The sequence below is a fragment of the Plectrocnemia conspersa genome, unplaced genomic scaffold (assembly GCF_051122295.1).
Source record: "Plectrocnemia conspersa isolate PC_06_02 unplaced genomic scaffold, ASM5112229v1 ptg000005l, whole genome shotgun sequence".
NCBI classification, from domain to species: Eukaryota; Metazoa; Arthropoda; class Insecta; order Trichoptera; family Polycentropodidae; genus Plectrocnemia; species Plectrocnemia conspersa.
In genome coordinates, this window is record NW_028277169.1 from 20,256,680 (window position 1) to 20,271,838 (window position 15,159).

At 29.2% G+C, this 15,159-nt stretch overlaps 2 protein-coding genes across 9 annotated transcripts in view; one reads left to right on the forward strand and one right to left on the reverse strand.

Moving 5' to 3' along the window:
• The window catches only part of LOC148235080 (uncharacterized), a 119,696-nt gene extending 114,996 nt beyond the window's left edge, over positions 1-4,700 (reverse strand). The window contains exon 1 of one of the 2 annotated variants that reach the window (XM_088186812.1): positions 4,516-4,700. The gene's annotated coding sequence lies outside the window, so the exon portion shown is untranslated. The remainder of the gene's footprint in view (positions 1-4,515) is intronic. The other variant, XM_088186811.1, reaches the window with a different exon arrangement.
• Positions 1-15,159, forward strand: part of SCCRO4 (DCN1-like protein SCCRO4) — a 215,468-nt gene that overhangs the window by 192,140 nt on the left and 8,169 nt on the right. For 3 of the 7 annotated variants that reach the window (XR_015809721.1, XM_088186814.1, XM_088186818.1), the window contains exon 1: positions 12,014-12,110. The exons of 2 other annotated variants lie outside the window; for them this stretch is intronic. The gene's annotated coding sequence lies outside the window, so the exon portion shown is untranslated. Of the gene's footprint in view, positions 1-12,013; positions 12,322-15,159 lie in introns of those variants that run through there. 2 more of the 7 variants (XM_088186817.1, XM_088186820.1) reach the window with 1 other exon arrangement.

Genomic DNA, 15,159 nt, shown 5'->3' on the forward strand with positions numbered 1-15,159 from the left:
AAAATTTAAAAGTAAAAAATAGGCATTCTATCTAAGATAAAAAATAAATTAAATGAAAAAAAAATTAATACAATGAATAAAAATAATCTACAATATTGTGCAACAATATTATATATAGAGATTTCAATAATACCGGAATATGTTTTTACTTCGCCAGTCATCCCTATCAAAAAAAAATGGGCCGGCAGGCCACGGCCTCGCGGTCATTTCTCTGTTACATAAAATAATTACTGAGAACTGCTAGATACCGTTAGACTTGCCTGAGATAAACCAAATGTACTATTATCACACAAAAATATCGAACAAACGCATACCATATACAAAATCGAACATAGCCGGTGGGATTTTAGCATCGGTAAGATGAGCCGATATTTCAGCCATCTTTGACTTTAAGGGATAATATTATTCTAATTTGATATCCTACCCCGATAAAACTATTACTTGGGTCCCCTAAAATAAGCATAGTTTTATTTTCCGCTTCTGCTTTCAATAATATCATTGTTTTCATAGTAATAAGCCATAAAAATATAGATTTTAGCAAATAAGATGCATTAATTAAAAAAACATATTATTGGTACTACCGGTATTTAATATTGTAATACCGGTAGTACCGATTGTCAATTTTTGCCCTAATACTGATATTACCGGTATCGTTACTACTGGTATTGCAGTACCTAATTATATATACTTAATGGATAAGATAAACCGATGTTGCAAAAAAATACAAATACAATGGAATGATTCGATATTTAATAAATTCTAAAAATGAATGTTTTAATATGTATAAGATAATTAGAAAATAATATGTTTCCAGAGTATTTTATAAGAAATAAATATGTACTACATAATTTAATAATAGAAATAGATACAATTTAAGAATATATGAGTATAAGAAAACGAATATTGTACGATGGTGTGAATTTGTATAATAATATTTCTAGGGCAGTCTGCAAAAATAAAAGTGTAGCGGGTTTCCTCAGTGGAATAAAGAAACACCTTCGGGCATTAAGAAATAAGTTATAATATTAAAGTATTTTTTATATTCTTTTTATGTATATATTATATTAAATATATATATTTGGATGAAATTTGCTTAGTGTATAAACAATAATATAAATACCCATATAATTTAAATTAATTTGTACTCTTTTGAAAAGTATTATAATCAATATTACACGAATAAAAGTATCAATTTTAAAATTATCTGATACATGCAATTGTGAATATAGACTCACACACGCACACGTATCCATATGCACGAACAAAATTCATAGTGCTAAAACAAATAAAAACAAAAAAAATAATAATTTATTTCTTAGTCTTTACCCTCTTATATATATTTTCTATCAACAAAAAAATGCCTATGTATATGTTAACTAACTCAAATTATGCTTCTAACGATGCTCCGACGCTCGTTAGAATTTCATCGCAATTTTATGAATTTTAATCGATTTTCACACCCCTTCACATCGCATCCTCCTTACTCGAGGCGCCACATAGCACAGGTATGCTGAAAGCTTACTATGGAAATTTCCAGGTTGCGAAACGAAATAATCCTCCCTCGAGGCGTCTGCGTCATGTGCTGATTCGTACACGTTGAAGAGTGAGAACTTTTCGTATTAAGCGAGTATCGTAAATTGATAAAGTTTCCACGGCTGGTGGCTTGCAGAGAACTTTTGACAAGCGACGACGCCCTACGGCACACGAGCAGCCCTTTTCAAATGTCAAGTGATACTCAAATGCGATCGTTGTGGGCCGACTCTATTGCCTCAGATCCCAAAACGTGGACAACGATAAGACACACTTCCTGGGATAGGTCAACCATCTTCCAGACGAGCGTTGAAAGGTATATAATTGTGTATTAGTAGGGTAAATTTTGTGTTAGGGGTGCAAGCTGCAATTGCATGTGTTTCTGAGGTCATAAATAATGAGGGTCTTGAGAACAGAGAGAAAAATATTTTTTCGCATTTAGAATGAACACGCACTACATAACGCTAATATATACTAGGGTTTTCAATTATTCAAATCAATAATAAAAAGTGGATAAAATATTCTAATATATTCGTATTTAATTCAAAAACGTAAATTTCATAAAAATTTGCGACGTACGCCTGTTTTTGAGATAAGGTGGGCCTTTCAAACATTTTGTATCGTTCAACGAACCAATTCTTCAAATTTCCGTCATAGTAGATACGCCGATACAAATATGTATTAAAGAAGTGAAAGCATTTTTTATGAAGAAGCATCTCATTGTCTCGCATTTTGAAATAAAATATAGGCGCATAAAGGACCATAGATTTTGGAGCGCCACTAGTCATTTTATTGGGTACCAGTGTTTGAAAAAAACGACTACCTATGTTGCTCAAATATACAAATTGTATTACGAATATTTAATCATTAATAATCGAATATTTATATAGTTGAAAATCGGTCAAATAATTTGATTACCCGAATACTCTAGTATTCTATTGAGATCTCTATACCCATATGCTCTTAATATCCGATAACCTTTCATTGCAATGTTCTAATGTAATACAACTTTCATCCATTCAAATTATATCAAACATATATCGTATAATTTGATGAAAATGTCTCTATAAAAAAATGTAAATCAAACATAAATGTACGATACTGTATCAATCAACGTGTCAATTGATTAACTGGCGTTATTATTTGCTTTTAAAAGAAAATATTGTATAAGTTGTTTGTTTACGAAAAACATGGAAAACATCTTAATTGAAGAACAGTCATGGTATCAAGAGAGGCATACTACGGAGACAGCTCTACAATTGGTGATCAATAACATATTGGAATCCATTGAGTAAGAAAGCAAAAATAAAATTGGAGCAATGTTTTTTACATTTTAAAAGGAACTTTAAAACAAGATGAATAATTTAATATAGTAAATGGAATTAATGAATTGGATATCGAATTACTAGATAATTATTATAAAACACAAAAAACAGGTTCTTGCAGGAATTGTAAAGCTTCTGCTTAAAATATAATTTTATATAAATAAAATGGACCACTTCTATAAACTAAAAATTAATTACAATAAAAGAAATCTAAATCATACTAACACATTAATTAAAATACTTTATAAAAACTATAAGAAAATAAACATTTAATAACATAAAAAACTTAACTTTGCTTTTTTTAAGATTTTCTTGCCCTCAAAAAATAAAAAGAAGAATAATTAAATAAATAAATAGTTATCAAGGTTAATGGCTCATACCAAGGAACTGGGAAATAAAATAGTATACACTATATAAAAATAAGTAAAATTTATAAACGAATGAGTAAATATTTTTAAAATAAATTTGACCCCCGATAAATCATAAGAAAACAAATAGAAAATTTTTTTGCAATATTAGATTTGCCTAAGTCCCAAGGATCTTGGAAAATAAAAATAAATCCTTTTTTTATTTTTTTTTAAAATCTGTTGACATAATAAGAACAATTTTACTTAAAAGTATATTCAATGTTTTAAATGAATCATAATAAGTATTTAAAAATTTCTGTGACAATTGCAATTAAATGTAAATTTCAAAAACAAACCGTAGAATTTCTAAAAAAAAAAATTTTCTAATCTATCATTAGCATACTACACTTTTAGTAAAGAACACGATATAAATTTTAATTATGTATTTACATATCACTAGACTTTTACACAGAATTACCAATATTTTTGTACTACTCACTATTATAATATTAAATGAATTATTTTTTATTGGTCACACATAATTTTCAGATAAATATTTTTTAAGATTAAAGGTATTGAATGTTGAAAAACACTAGGCTTATAAATCAATCATTATTATAACTATATAATTTTAAATATAGTACACATCGTGCGACGCAAAACCTAAAAATCGCTCATTGTCTTTTGTGTTTGTTGATTTGTTAAAAATCACTCATCGTCTATTTTGAACATCTTTTTATAACCTAAATCTTCAGTATTAAAATTTTACACAATCTCTATTTTAATGTTATTACTTTTACTGTATGTATTATTTTTTATTATACTTTCTAATACATAGCAAATCATTATTTATTATCTTTAGTGTTAGTATAAAACATCTTTTAAACTAATGTACAAAAAATAAAAGCGCATTTACGCGATAAGTTTTCGCTTCATTTGAAGCCACGGTTCACTCCCTATTTCATGTCAACTGCTTTTCATATTTATGGCTTCCAAGACCATTTAAATTAAAGCAAAATATTACTAAATAAGCTTTGAATGGTTCCTTGCAACATTTAAACTTTAATGTAGCCAAAAGAACAAGTCTTTCAATGCTAATTATTTTTAGTAATTGCTATAAATACTATTTTAAAATAGCAGAATACAAGAACTTATTATATATTCATAGCTACAAATTGGCTAATACCAAACTGCCAACTCTAAATGAAGGGCAAATAACTTTGTGGTTACTTCTTGATTTCTATTGTTCTTTTCTTTATATAATAATACAATAACATATGTTTTTAATTTGAGTTAAAATAAAACATATTTACCTTTGATTTCGTACTACGCTCTTGAAGCACAGAATAACACATTTAATAATGTTATTCTTGTAACAATGAAAGATATATTATAATCCAAATTTAAGCGCCGTTTTAAACAAGCCGTCACATGAATTTTTGACCATAATGTTTTGATGTTTAAATATGTCTGCATTCACTTGTCAAACTTTTCGATCTAACCACGCATAATGTTGGTCATGTGTTTTAAAATACAACGCGTAATATTAATGTCATAGATATATTTCAATATGTTTATAATAGTTTAATTTATTCCTCTATTTTTTATTTTTCTTATAACTAGGGATAAATTTAAACTAAGCATATGTTCGCAGCGGTTCAGTTCGAAAGTCGCGTACCGGTCGCAAGTTAGCGCTTTTCCGCGGCGCTTTTCCGAGGAGCGTCGACTGGCGTCGGCCGCAGCCTCGGCGCTACTGGCGTTCGACTATACCACCACTGCACACACACACACTTTCCTTCGCCATTTTCTTCGAAACCTCAAATACTACCATACTACACGAAACCTCTGACCTGCCAGGCCGTAATTAAACTATCGCAATTTATTATGGAATTTAAGCCCGATGCCTACTTTCCAACTCGATTCGAAATTTAAGCTCTTCGTGTGTTAGAGCTAATTAGATGAAACTGTAAAATGAAATACGTTGAAACGAAAATTTTTTAAAATTGTAGTTCGAATTGACAGCACAGGGCAGTATCTAATAATAATATTTACAAACAATGATGACGTACAATTTTTATGTATGCGTCACATCAATGGATATACAATATAATATTTTATCTCCAACTATTTCATATTTTCAATTTATATTCTAATTCAAACTCACCATACAAACGAGAATAAAAGGTACACAAAGACATTACCAAAACCTCTACCCTCCCATCGCCTCTTTGAGCGGTCCAAAGGTGGGAAAATCAATGGGGGCGAGATCTAGTAAGTACAGTAGATGTTCAAGACTTGATGCGAATATTGGATCGTTGCAAAAAAAACACCTACCGGTATAAGTACGCGTCGTATCGATTTAGTTTAAGGAAGAAGACGGTTCTTAAGTAGATCTGTATATGTCTTAAAAATTACCACTAATACATCACAACATAAAATCAACATAATCTGTGTGCAGAATATTTTATTTATTTATTTGATTCATTAATCTATTACAAATATGACTACTATGACTTTTTCTTACATTTATAGACCAGTGACTAGGGTTCTCAATTATTAGTAGTTTTCGACTATTCGAATATTAAATATAAAATGGATGAAGCATTCGAATATATTCGTATTTTTTTCTCAGTTTTTACTGATATTTATTTATTTAACCAATTAATGAAAAAAAAAGTATTTTCAGTAAATATTATCTAATTTAAAATAATTATATTAATTAATCATTTACTTCTTTCTTAATCGTTGAACTTTTTGAATTTCATAAAATCATGTGCTTACTGATCAGTGAGGGTGTCAAAAAAATGCATAATTTATTATTTTACATATTTGATCAGGAACGTCATTTCAGCTTTTTCTAATCATCAGAATTAAGATTAGCTGCGATTGTAATAATTCAGCAAAATTTATGGAACATTTTAAATGTATAATTTTATCCAATTTATTGTATATAAAAAAACAAATAATGTTTAGAACGAATTTGATATACATAAAGACCAGATCCGTTTTGGCGTTTGTTTCGTGTGGATTAAGAAATAAATAAACTGCGATTATTTACCTGATTGAAATAAAATCTTTGCATCTTGAAACAACAAATACGAAAACGTAATACAAACTTCCCTAAAATAAGCAATGCACACCTGCTTGTGATATAAGCGTTAACCTATAATAAAGGGTGGAGCTTTCCAACATTTTGTTTTGTTTAACGAACGAATTCGGCGAATTTCGGTCATAATAGACACCGAGGTAAACAATAAAAATATCTGATTAACTTGCCTTGAGAAAGACCTGGGTTCAAATCCCATATGGATCTTAGTGTTTATTTATTTTTTATCATATCTGGGTGATTATATTATAATATTATATAAATATAATTCCGATCACTCATCGCGAGAAAGCTTACCTAGATTTTCCTAATCTGTCAGATCAATATCGTTATGATTAATTAAAATCAAATTAAGTCGTACATATTAGGTATTAAAAAAATTCTAATAATAAGCTAATTCAACTCATATAGATTATCTTGTATGTATTAACAAAAAAAATAAACCACAAAAATACTTAAATTTATATTTATATAATTCCTTACAAAATTAACATTTACCGCACAATAACATTCAATGATAAAACACTCAATGCAAAACTATAATCTCGAAGTATTTTATTATACATTTCATGCATATATAACTATAAAGTGCAAAAAAAAATACATACGCTTAAAAACGTTTATATATGAAGCTATAATAAATTCCCTAGTGGGTATTTAAACTAATTATTATAATTATGAAGAATCGAGTTTCATAACCTACTTTAAAATTTTATGAAAGTTTTCCCCATCAACTTTTTAAGCGAGCTTGCTAGAAATTAACGTGTACTTTTTACACCTGAAATAAAAACTTGATATATAGGCTACGTGTGTAACTCTTTAATAATAATCTTTTCATAAATACAAAAAATCTATCTAATACATTAAACTGCAATTTATTATGTACATAAATACAATATGTATATTTCAATTCACTTTCATAATTTGTTTTGGATAAAATATACGCCAGTAACCTCTCATGACCTTTTATATTCGAAACCACGCTCTTTTATGTGCATGACATAAATGTTACTGTAGTATGATATAGATCGCGCTAATTATCAAATTTGATTTTCTACATATAATTATTATATCAGTAATACAAATACTCTATTTTTAAATTTATTTTATTATATTTCAAGATGCTTAAAAGCCTATAGTAGACATTAAAAATATCTTAGTCAATTACAAATGTATAGGGAGTCGTTTTTCAGTAAACGCCCAAGTCTCTTAAACAACAATTGTAAAGTAATGAAGGAAATAACAAATCGTTTGGACAAAAGGCTTACTGACTTTTGAATTATCATACATAAATAGTCTTACTGGGTATTTTAGAGTATCAATAACAAACAGTATGTTGCCACCCGAACCATTGCATTACCCAGACGATCGAGAACAAGGGCGAAGAACTTCCACTAATTCTTAAAATGTATATAATAACATCATAGTCCGTCGCAATATGTAATATTAACTAATATTTTTTTTAAAAGTTTCCAACTGCGTCTTACTGGCTGCGAAGTCACACCCCTCAGGATTAAAAAACCTTAACGCACCACAATGTACGCACAAAACTCTTATGTTACATTATACGTAAAATATAAATAAATAGTACATAATTTTTTATATGTTTTGTTAAAATGTTGTCACACTGTCTCGATAAAGATTGTTAGTTCAGTGAATTGACTTGCATGTAAGTAATTATTGGTAAAAAATCTATATTTATAACGTATCTGAGAATATTCTTGTATATTATATGTGTTGCAGACTATACAACTACTATTTCTATTTTTCTAGCCGTTCACTTTGTGTGTGTCACATGTGACATCTGACATTTATTTTTCATCAGCCTGTTGCTTGAAAATGCTAACAATTTTTATATATTTTTAGCTTTTATAGAAAACTTAAAATACGTAAAATAAATTGTATTTACTTTTTATTTTATTTTAAAATAGTATTTTTTTTAATAAATAATTAAACAGATTACTAAATAAAGTAGCTAAAAGTTTATACTTTTCGATAGAGGAAAATTTTGCTATTTATATAACGCAGATAATGCAACGACAAAATATTAATAGATACATATATAACAAAGAATATATGTAATTTACACAATGTAATATTTTATTTTAAAATGGTAAAATATATTTTCACCAAAAATGATTTTTATTTGCATTTTTAAATCTGCCCACGAAAAATATACCTGGTTTTGCTTAATGAATTTCTATTGTGATAATTCTAAATGTTAATTATCACATTCTTACATTTCTTAGAAACAATTATTTAAATCGTACAAAATATATAAAGCAGTAAAAGGGAATCATACATACGAAAGGTTAAAAATATCGTCGACTAAAAATACTAATTTTAGCGTAGTACATTATAATATACATTTATGTATGATTTCAGTGTGTTCATTTTTTATCAATCGTGCTTAAGCCTGTTTTATATTTGTTTTTTTTTTCTGGCGAAGTTAATTATATTTAATCATACACATATTTTGCAAATAAACAGTAAATTAAAACCATCACATTAACGAAATATAACGTGGATTAATTATAAATAATGTATGTACGTGCATCATAAACCATTAGGCAAATTTTATACATACGATAATATTTTCAGTAGTGATCAGAGAAATAAATTATTAAAATGAACTTTTTTTATTTATTGACAATATTTAGTTATTAAATAATATTAAATTAAATATTTTTCAGCAAATATGACAATAATTTATTTTTAAAAAAACGTGACATATTTTTTTAAATCAACATACTATTGGACTATATAAACAATGCAAAATAAACAGATTTCGAAGTTCATAACATAAAGTCTGACAATATCTACATTTATTCTTCTAAAATTATTTTAATTCTTAAAAAAAAACATAACATGAAACAGTCTCATTAAATTCAATAATGATCCGCAATGCAGTTTTACTTGTATTTATGTTAGTAGCTCTGTCGTTTTAACGCTCATCGTTAAACAAGATCTTATCGCTGCTGCCTAGGTTTAAAATTGCTTTTTATTCCCATTGCCTCTGCCATGGCTTTAAACATGAAGCTTCCAGTTTTCGTTTATACCAAAGAAAAGTAGTATTTAATAATATTTGCTTACTAAGGTTATAAATTAAAGGGGTTCGATTTATTTACCCACAGGCTTGTAACACCACATTTGATTGACCGCGATGGAAAGACAACGTCCGGCGGCGCCTCGTACGCTGATGTTATTCATAACATTTATAACTATTACCTAATAACTTCTATAGATACTACTGCAACAGCCCAATCCCAAAAAAAATAACTAGTTTTAGTTTTCCGCCACTGCTTTTTCATTTAAAAAAATAAAAAAAAATATGGAGTAGGACCTTATTTTTTCTTAGCTTATGCGATTACTGGTATTAAAAATAAATATTTTAATTAACTGCTTTAGTATAGCACAAAAAGCAATAATATGAGCAATAAAGCCTCATGAAGCTCAATTCCTCGTGGGGCATACAGTGGAGATTATGCAGATGCTTATGTTTAAACATACCCAAGCAGCTCAAGGATTTCCCGACCTATAACGCGTCTCGCGACAATTAGCGTGTAACTAAGGTGACCAGACGTTCTCCTTTGAGTAAGATTATCTTCCTATGTCCTCCTTTAACACGCATTTCTGAGATGGCATTTGAACAAAAAATTCCGAAATGGCTTTTTTAGCTACCGTAGCAATTTATTCTTCTCGAACAAAAATTCCGAGATGACCTTTTTATTTTTAGTGTCCCTCTTTAATATTTTCAAAATCTAGTCACTTAGTGCAACTCACATATTAACAAAAATTCATACATAAATTTATTTCATAACACCGTCCATAACTTTTTATGATATTATTTTACAGGCAAAATCTGCTATTTTTTACCTGCGAGACATTTAAATGTTTATGTAGAACGAGCGACAAAGCACTATTGTGCGGAACTGTCACACGCATTGCGGGGCGTCTGGCATCCCTGTGCCAAGTGTTATATCGATCTTCACAGTTGCTGTGTATTGTAAAACAAAAAGCAAATAATGATACTTGTTAAGAAACCAATGGAAATGAACATTTTATCTGCATTTGGCCCTAACGGCTACAAAAGTGCCCAACAACGTTTTACTACATAAATAGGTTTTAAAAATTAGTTCTTAATCGCCGTGCGCGTGTTTATTCCCCAAACATCAGTTAAAAATTGCAATTAAGCATTTATTAGTGACGTCGTGTGTTATTTGATATATATATATATATATATATATATATATATATATATATATATGCAATCGTATAAATAATGCAAGGCAGAATTAAATTTAAAGTATTTGCTTCCAGACAAAATTCACTCAGATATCTTGAAGTCCGTTTTGCTAAATATAGGACAATGGCAGATTAAATGATAATTTCAATCACAAACGCGTAATTCCGTGCAAAACAAATAACTAAATTAATCCGATTTTTATGTATATAGAATTCGTTCCAAATATTTTTAAATGTTACATACAAAATTATGTATTCATTCGATTCAGAGGTAAAATATTTGACTACTTCATTAACAATCGTATGATTTTAGTTAATTTTACTTGCGATAGCTAAAGTTTATTGAAATGTTTTATACATACTTAAACAATGAGAATTGATACATGTACATGCATTGCGCTGTTTTGTAATTAAATATTCTGACCTTCCCATTGTCCTATATTTATCAAAATAGGCTACAAGATTATCTGTTTGAATTTTGCTTGGAAGCAAATACTTGAAATTTAATTTTGCTTTGCAATAGTTATATGGTTGCAAATACACCAAATAACACTGAATGTTTTGAGAATAAACATGCGCACGGCAGCAAAAAAAGTAAGTCTTTAATTTTAGAACGTATTTATGTAGCAAAATGCTGTTGGCCGCTTTCGTAGCCGTTATGGGTAAACGCAGAAAAAATGTATTTATGTAGCAAATCGTTGTTGGCCGCTTTTGAAACGGTTAGGGCTTATCGAGAAAAAATGTTCATAAACAGTAATGTAGTATTAAATTATATGGTGCCGGAGCGATTACAACAAAAAAAATATCAAAAATTTAAATTGTGCTAATATATAAAGATAAATAACGAAAAACTAAAATTCGATTTTTAAGTGCATTATGATTCGTATTTTATGAACTTTATAGTTATTCTAGGTTTTGTGAAAATTTGTGAAATCGCAGTATATTTTACTTTTTTGTTGGTTTAATGGTAAACATTATATAAAAGCTCTAAAAATAGTACTGTAACGTGTTCCGACAGCGCTCCGACCCCACTACAACACTGTTAATTAATTACGAGCGCGATAAAATTATTAGGCAAAATAAATTATTATTTAATTTTATTATTTAATATCTCGATAATTTACAAATAAATTTATTATCTAATGATACGATTTTGTAGCTTTTTAATATACTTTGCGCCAAATTGGTTAAAAAGTCGGATAATTGACTTGAAAATGCCATAATATTTTGCAATTGTGACAAGGGAAGACACACAAGTTAAAAGCGGTAAATGGCCGCTGATCGATGCGTTTAGGCCGAATCGTTTTATCGACAAACCAATCCCGGCGACAAAAAACGTTAAAAATCAACCATCAACATTTTCATTGTCGTATTTCGCACGCACAATTGCGAAAAGTAAATTCGCGCATTTTTCGTGCCGCGCTGCGCAGCATGGCAATGTGTGTGCACGCGTGATCGTTAGCCGCTCCGGTGTTGCCAGGGCGGCGTGACGTTTGTGCGGGCGGCCGCCGGCTCGCGCCCCCCGCGGTACCCCTCTCTGCCCCGCGCCGCTTGCAGGTAAACCAAACGCAGGCGACTATGCCCCCGATACGGCTCCTTCGCTGCCGCAGTTTCGTTTTCGTCCTTTTCACCCTAATCCTACCTCACCCCCGCACCCCATTCCCCGCGTCCTGCTGTTGTGCAAAATGCGACTCAAACATGATTCACAATCTGTAATCTATAGCAACTCGCAACATGGATTATTGTCATTTGGCACAGCTGTGCGTATGTATGTATACGTTAGATATGCTAATTGAAGTGAGAAATGTCCCATGTACCGATTGTATGGATGGTAGGATCTGAAAGACACAAAAGAACTAACCTTGAAAAATATATCGCGTTTCAAAGTATCATCGATACGCGAATATAAAGCACGCCCTACAAGATCAATATTTATTGTCAATATATAATCAATATTTGCATATGTAGGTGTGGCGCTTTACCCTCTTATCGAAGCTGACAAACAGCTGTCGGTGGAAAATCAATCTCCTCATCGTCTTCGAAAACTAACCTTGAAATTTTACTGTTATTTTTTTTTACTTTGACTGATAATCCAGACCCATGAATTCGATTTGCACAGTAAAACCATATTTATGACCATAAAAATTATGCTATAAATTAAAACCATTACAATCAAACAATATAATCATATAGAAGTAAGTGCCGTGATGTGTCAGATATAGTTTGTGGTTTACTCTTTGTATCAACCGGTTACTCTGCTGTTCTCTTTATCGGTATATTCAAAGCCCTTCCATTTTGCCATTCATATAATTCACCAGCCTCATGTTCACCAGAAACCATTAAATCACATTGTGCATTATAAATTTTGCTCCGAGATAAAATTAGTGTGCTGGCTTTACTTTAAACCAAGATTCAAATACTCCTTTATAGTATTTTTTCCCAGAAGTGTATCAATTCGACCTCTTCATTATGACCAGTACCGTATTATTTAATTGATAAAATAACTAATTTCCATGGATTGGTTTAGATATAAAAAGACCATTATCTAATACCAATACCGTTTCATATGGTAACCCTTTATTTTTTAAATTCTCTGGCTGTAATACTGGAAAGGATGATTTTCAACTTCAGTTCTTTTTGATGCCCTTAGTTTTGCTCACTTTCTAATTAGCAAAAGTTCAATTTTATTAGTTCCTGATACATTTCTGCAACACATTATTTGTATGATCTATATCCTGAAATCGAATTTTAATGTAATAAGCTGTCAATTCACCAATAACCACATCAAAGTTTAACCCATTATATGGGAAATTCTTATTTTTTTAATTCAAAAATTTATGTATTATTTGAATAAATATTTTGAAATTAGTTTAAAAAAAGATTTTCTGAAAAATAAAACTTTTAGGCAGTTAACAAACGCTGACAAGTTTTAAGTTTTTTTTTGATAAAATAACTAAAAAGTGTTAATAAATACTTTTATATATAATATAAATTAAAAAATATGGTTATAATAATATTCTAATATGTGAAAAACAGTTATCCCTCACACACTAAACAAAAAGTAAAAAAGAACAATAAAATGTAATAGTAAAGAAAGCAAAACTATCTAATCACATTTTTCTACAACCATTAAGATGGTAAGTCCCAAAACACATAGTACATAAAGGCACACTGCATTGTTTGCATAGGTATGATGTTCATTTTAAATTGTTCTTTGTGCTGCAATATGCTCATCGGCAACTTTTTCCTTTTCCAATCCAGCGATTACCATCTAGGTTATTTGATTCTTTACTTATATTTCTTCCCTGTTGTCTGTTTGTACTTTTAAATCAGCGTTTAATTTGTCTGCTAATGTGCTACTAAATGTCAAGTGTGACATTGGCTTATCACATAAGCTTTTTTACTTAAAGTCTCAATATAAAATAAAATAATTTACATGCAGTAGAGCCGGGACTAGATATTTTTCACCTGCAGTGAAAGGACAAATTCGCACCCTTATATATTTGTTTTACTTTCAATAAGTATAATATTAAGCAAAAAAATTAGTACAAAATAATAGTACAATAGTTGTAAAAATATAAAGTTTTGGACATATTAAAAATAAAATGGCACCAAGTTTAACAAAAATAAATGCAATAAATACTGTTTTAACCAATTTTATAGTTGAAATTGTATTTTATATATAATATACAAAAAAAGTATGTTTTATAGTTATTTTTTTCAACTTATTTTGTCAATCAGTCTACAACAAAAATGTTATAAAAAGATTGAAATCGTCACAAAATCAATTAGAATATCATAAATATTTTAGTTACTTAATTTACAATTTTTGCACGTGCTCAAAAATATCAAATATTACAATAGAAACAAAATAATATTGTTTACTCTTTACCTTGAAAGATATTTTTTGTGCTTTTGCTGAATTAAATTCTTCAATTATTTTATTAAAATCAATCCGTTTCGTAAAATCACTTGTTTGATCATTTTTTCTGAACAAGTGAAGATCTTAAATTAAATTTACTGAAGATTCTTTCAGCAGAGTCTACAGTGTCCGGTAATATTAAAATTATCCTTAACTCAATATCCAAATTCAGATATTACTATTCATGCATTATTCTTAATATATCTAAACTTACAGCTGTCTTGAGATTTTAAATTATTGCCATTGCACGATTTTTAAAACTTATTATTTATAAATCAATATCGTTAGGATATTTCGAGGCAAAACATTAACTGCTTTATGTAAATGTTCTGTCTTCATCGACATCAATTTTTTTCAAAGTTTTTCATATCTTCATCTACGTTGTGCTATTAAAATATCTACAACTTATTTCATTTATATTGTAAGTAGTAAGAAACAGATTGTTGTGATTGATCGCCAATTTTATGTTCCTATCTGTATTACAATACTTTTTACAATGAATCGTCTATAATACAACTGGTTTTCAGCTTCTTTTCAAAACATTTTCATTGATATCAGTTCTCGAAAACGCTCCACTTACACAAACTTGTCACAAGGATGTTTTTAGTGATAGTTACAAGGAGCTGGAGTTTATGTGAGAGAGTGCACATCTCTTTTTGCTATTTTAAAGTTAACATATGTTGG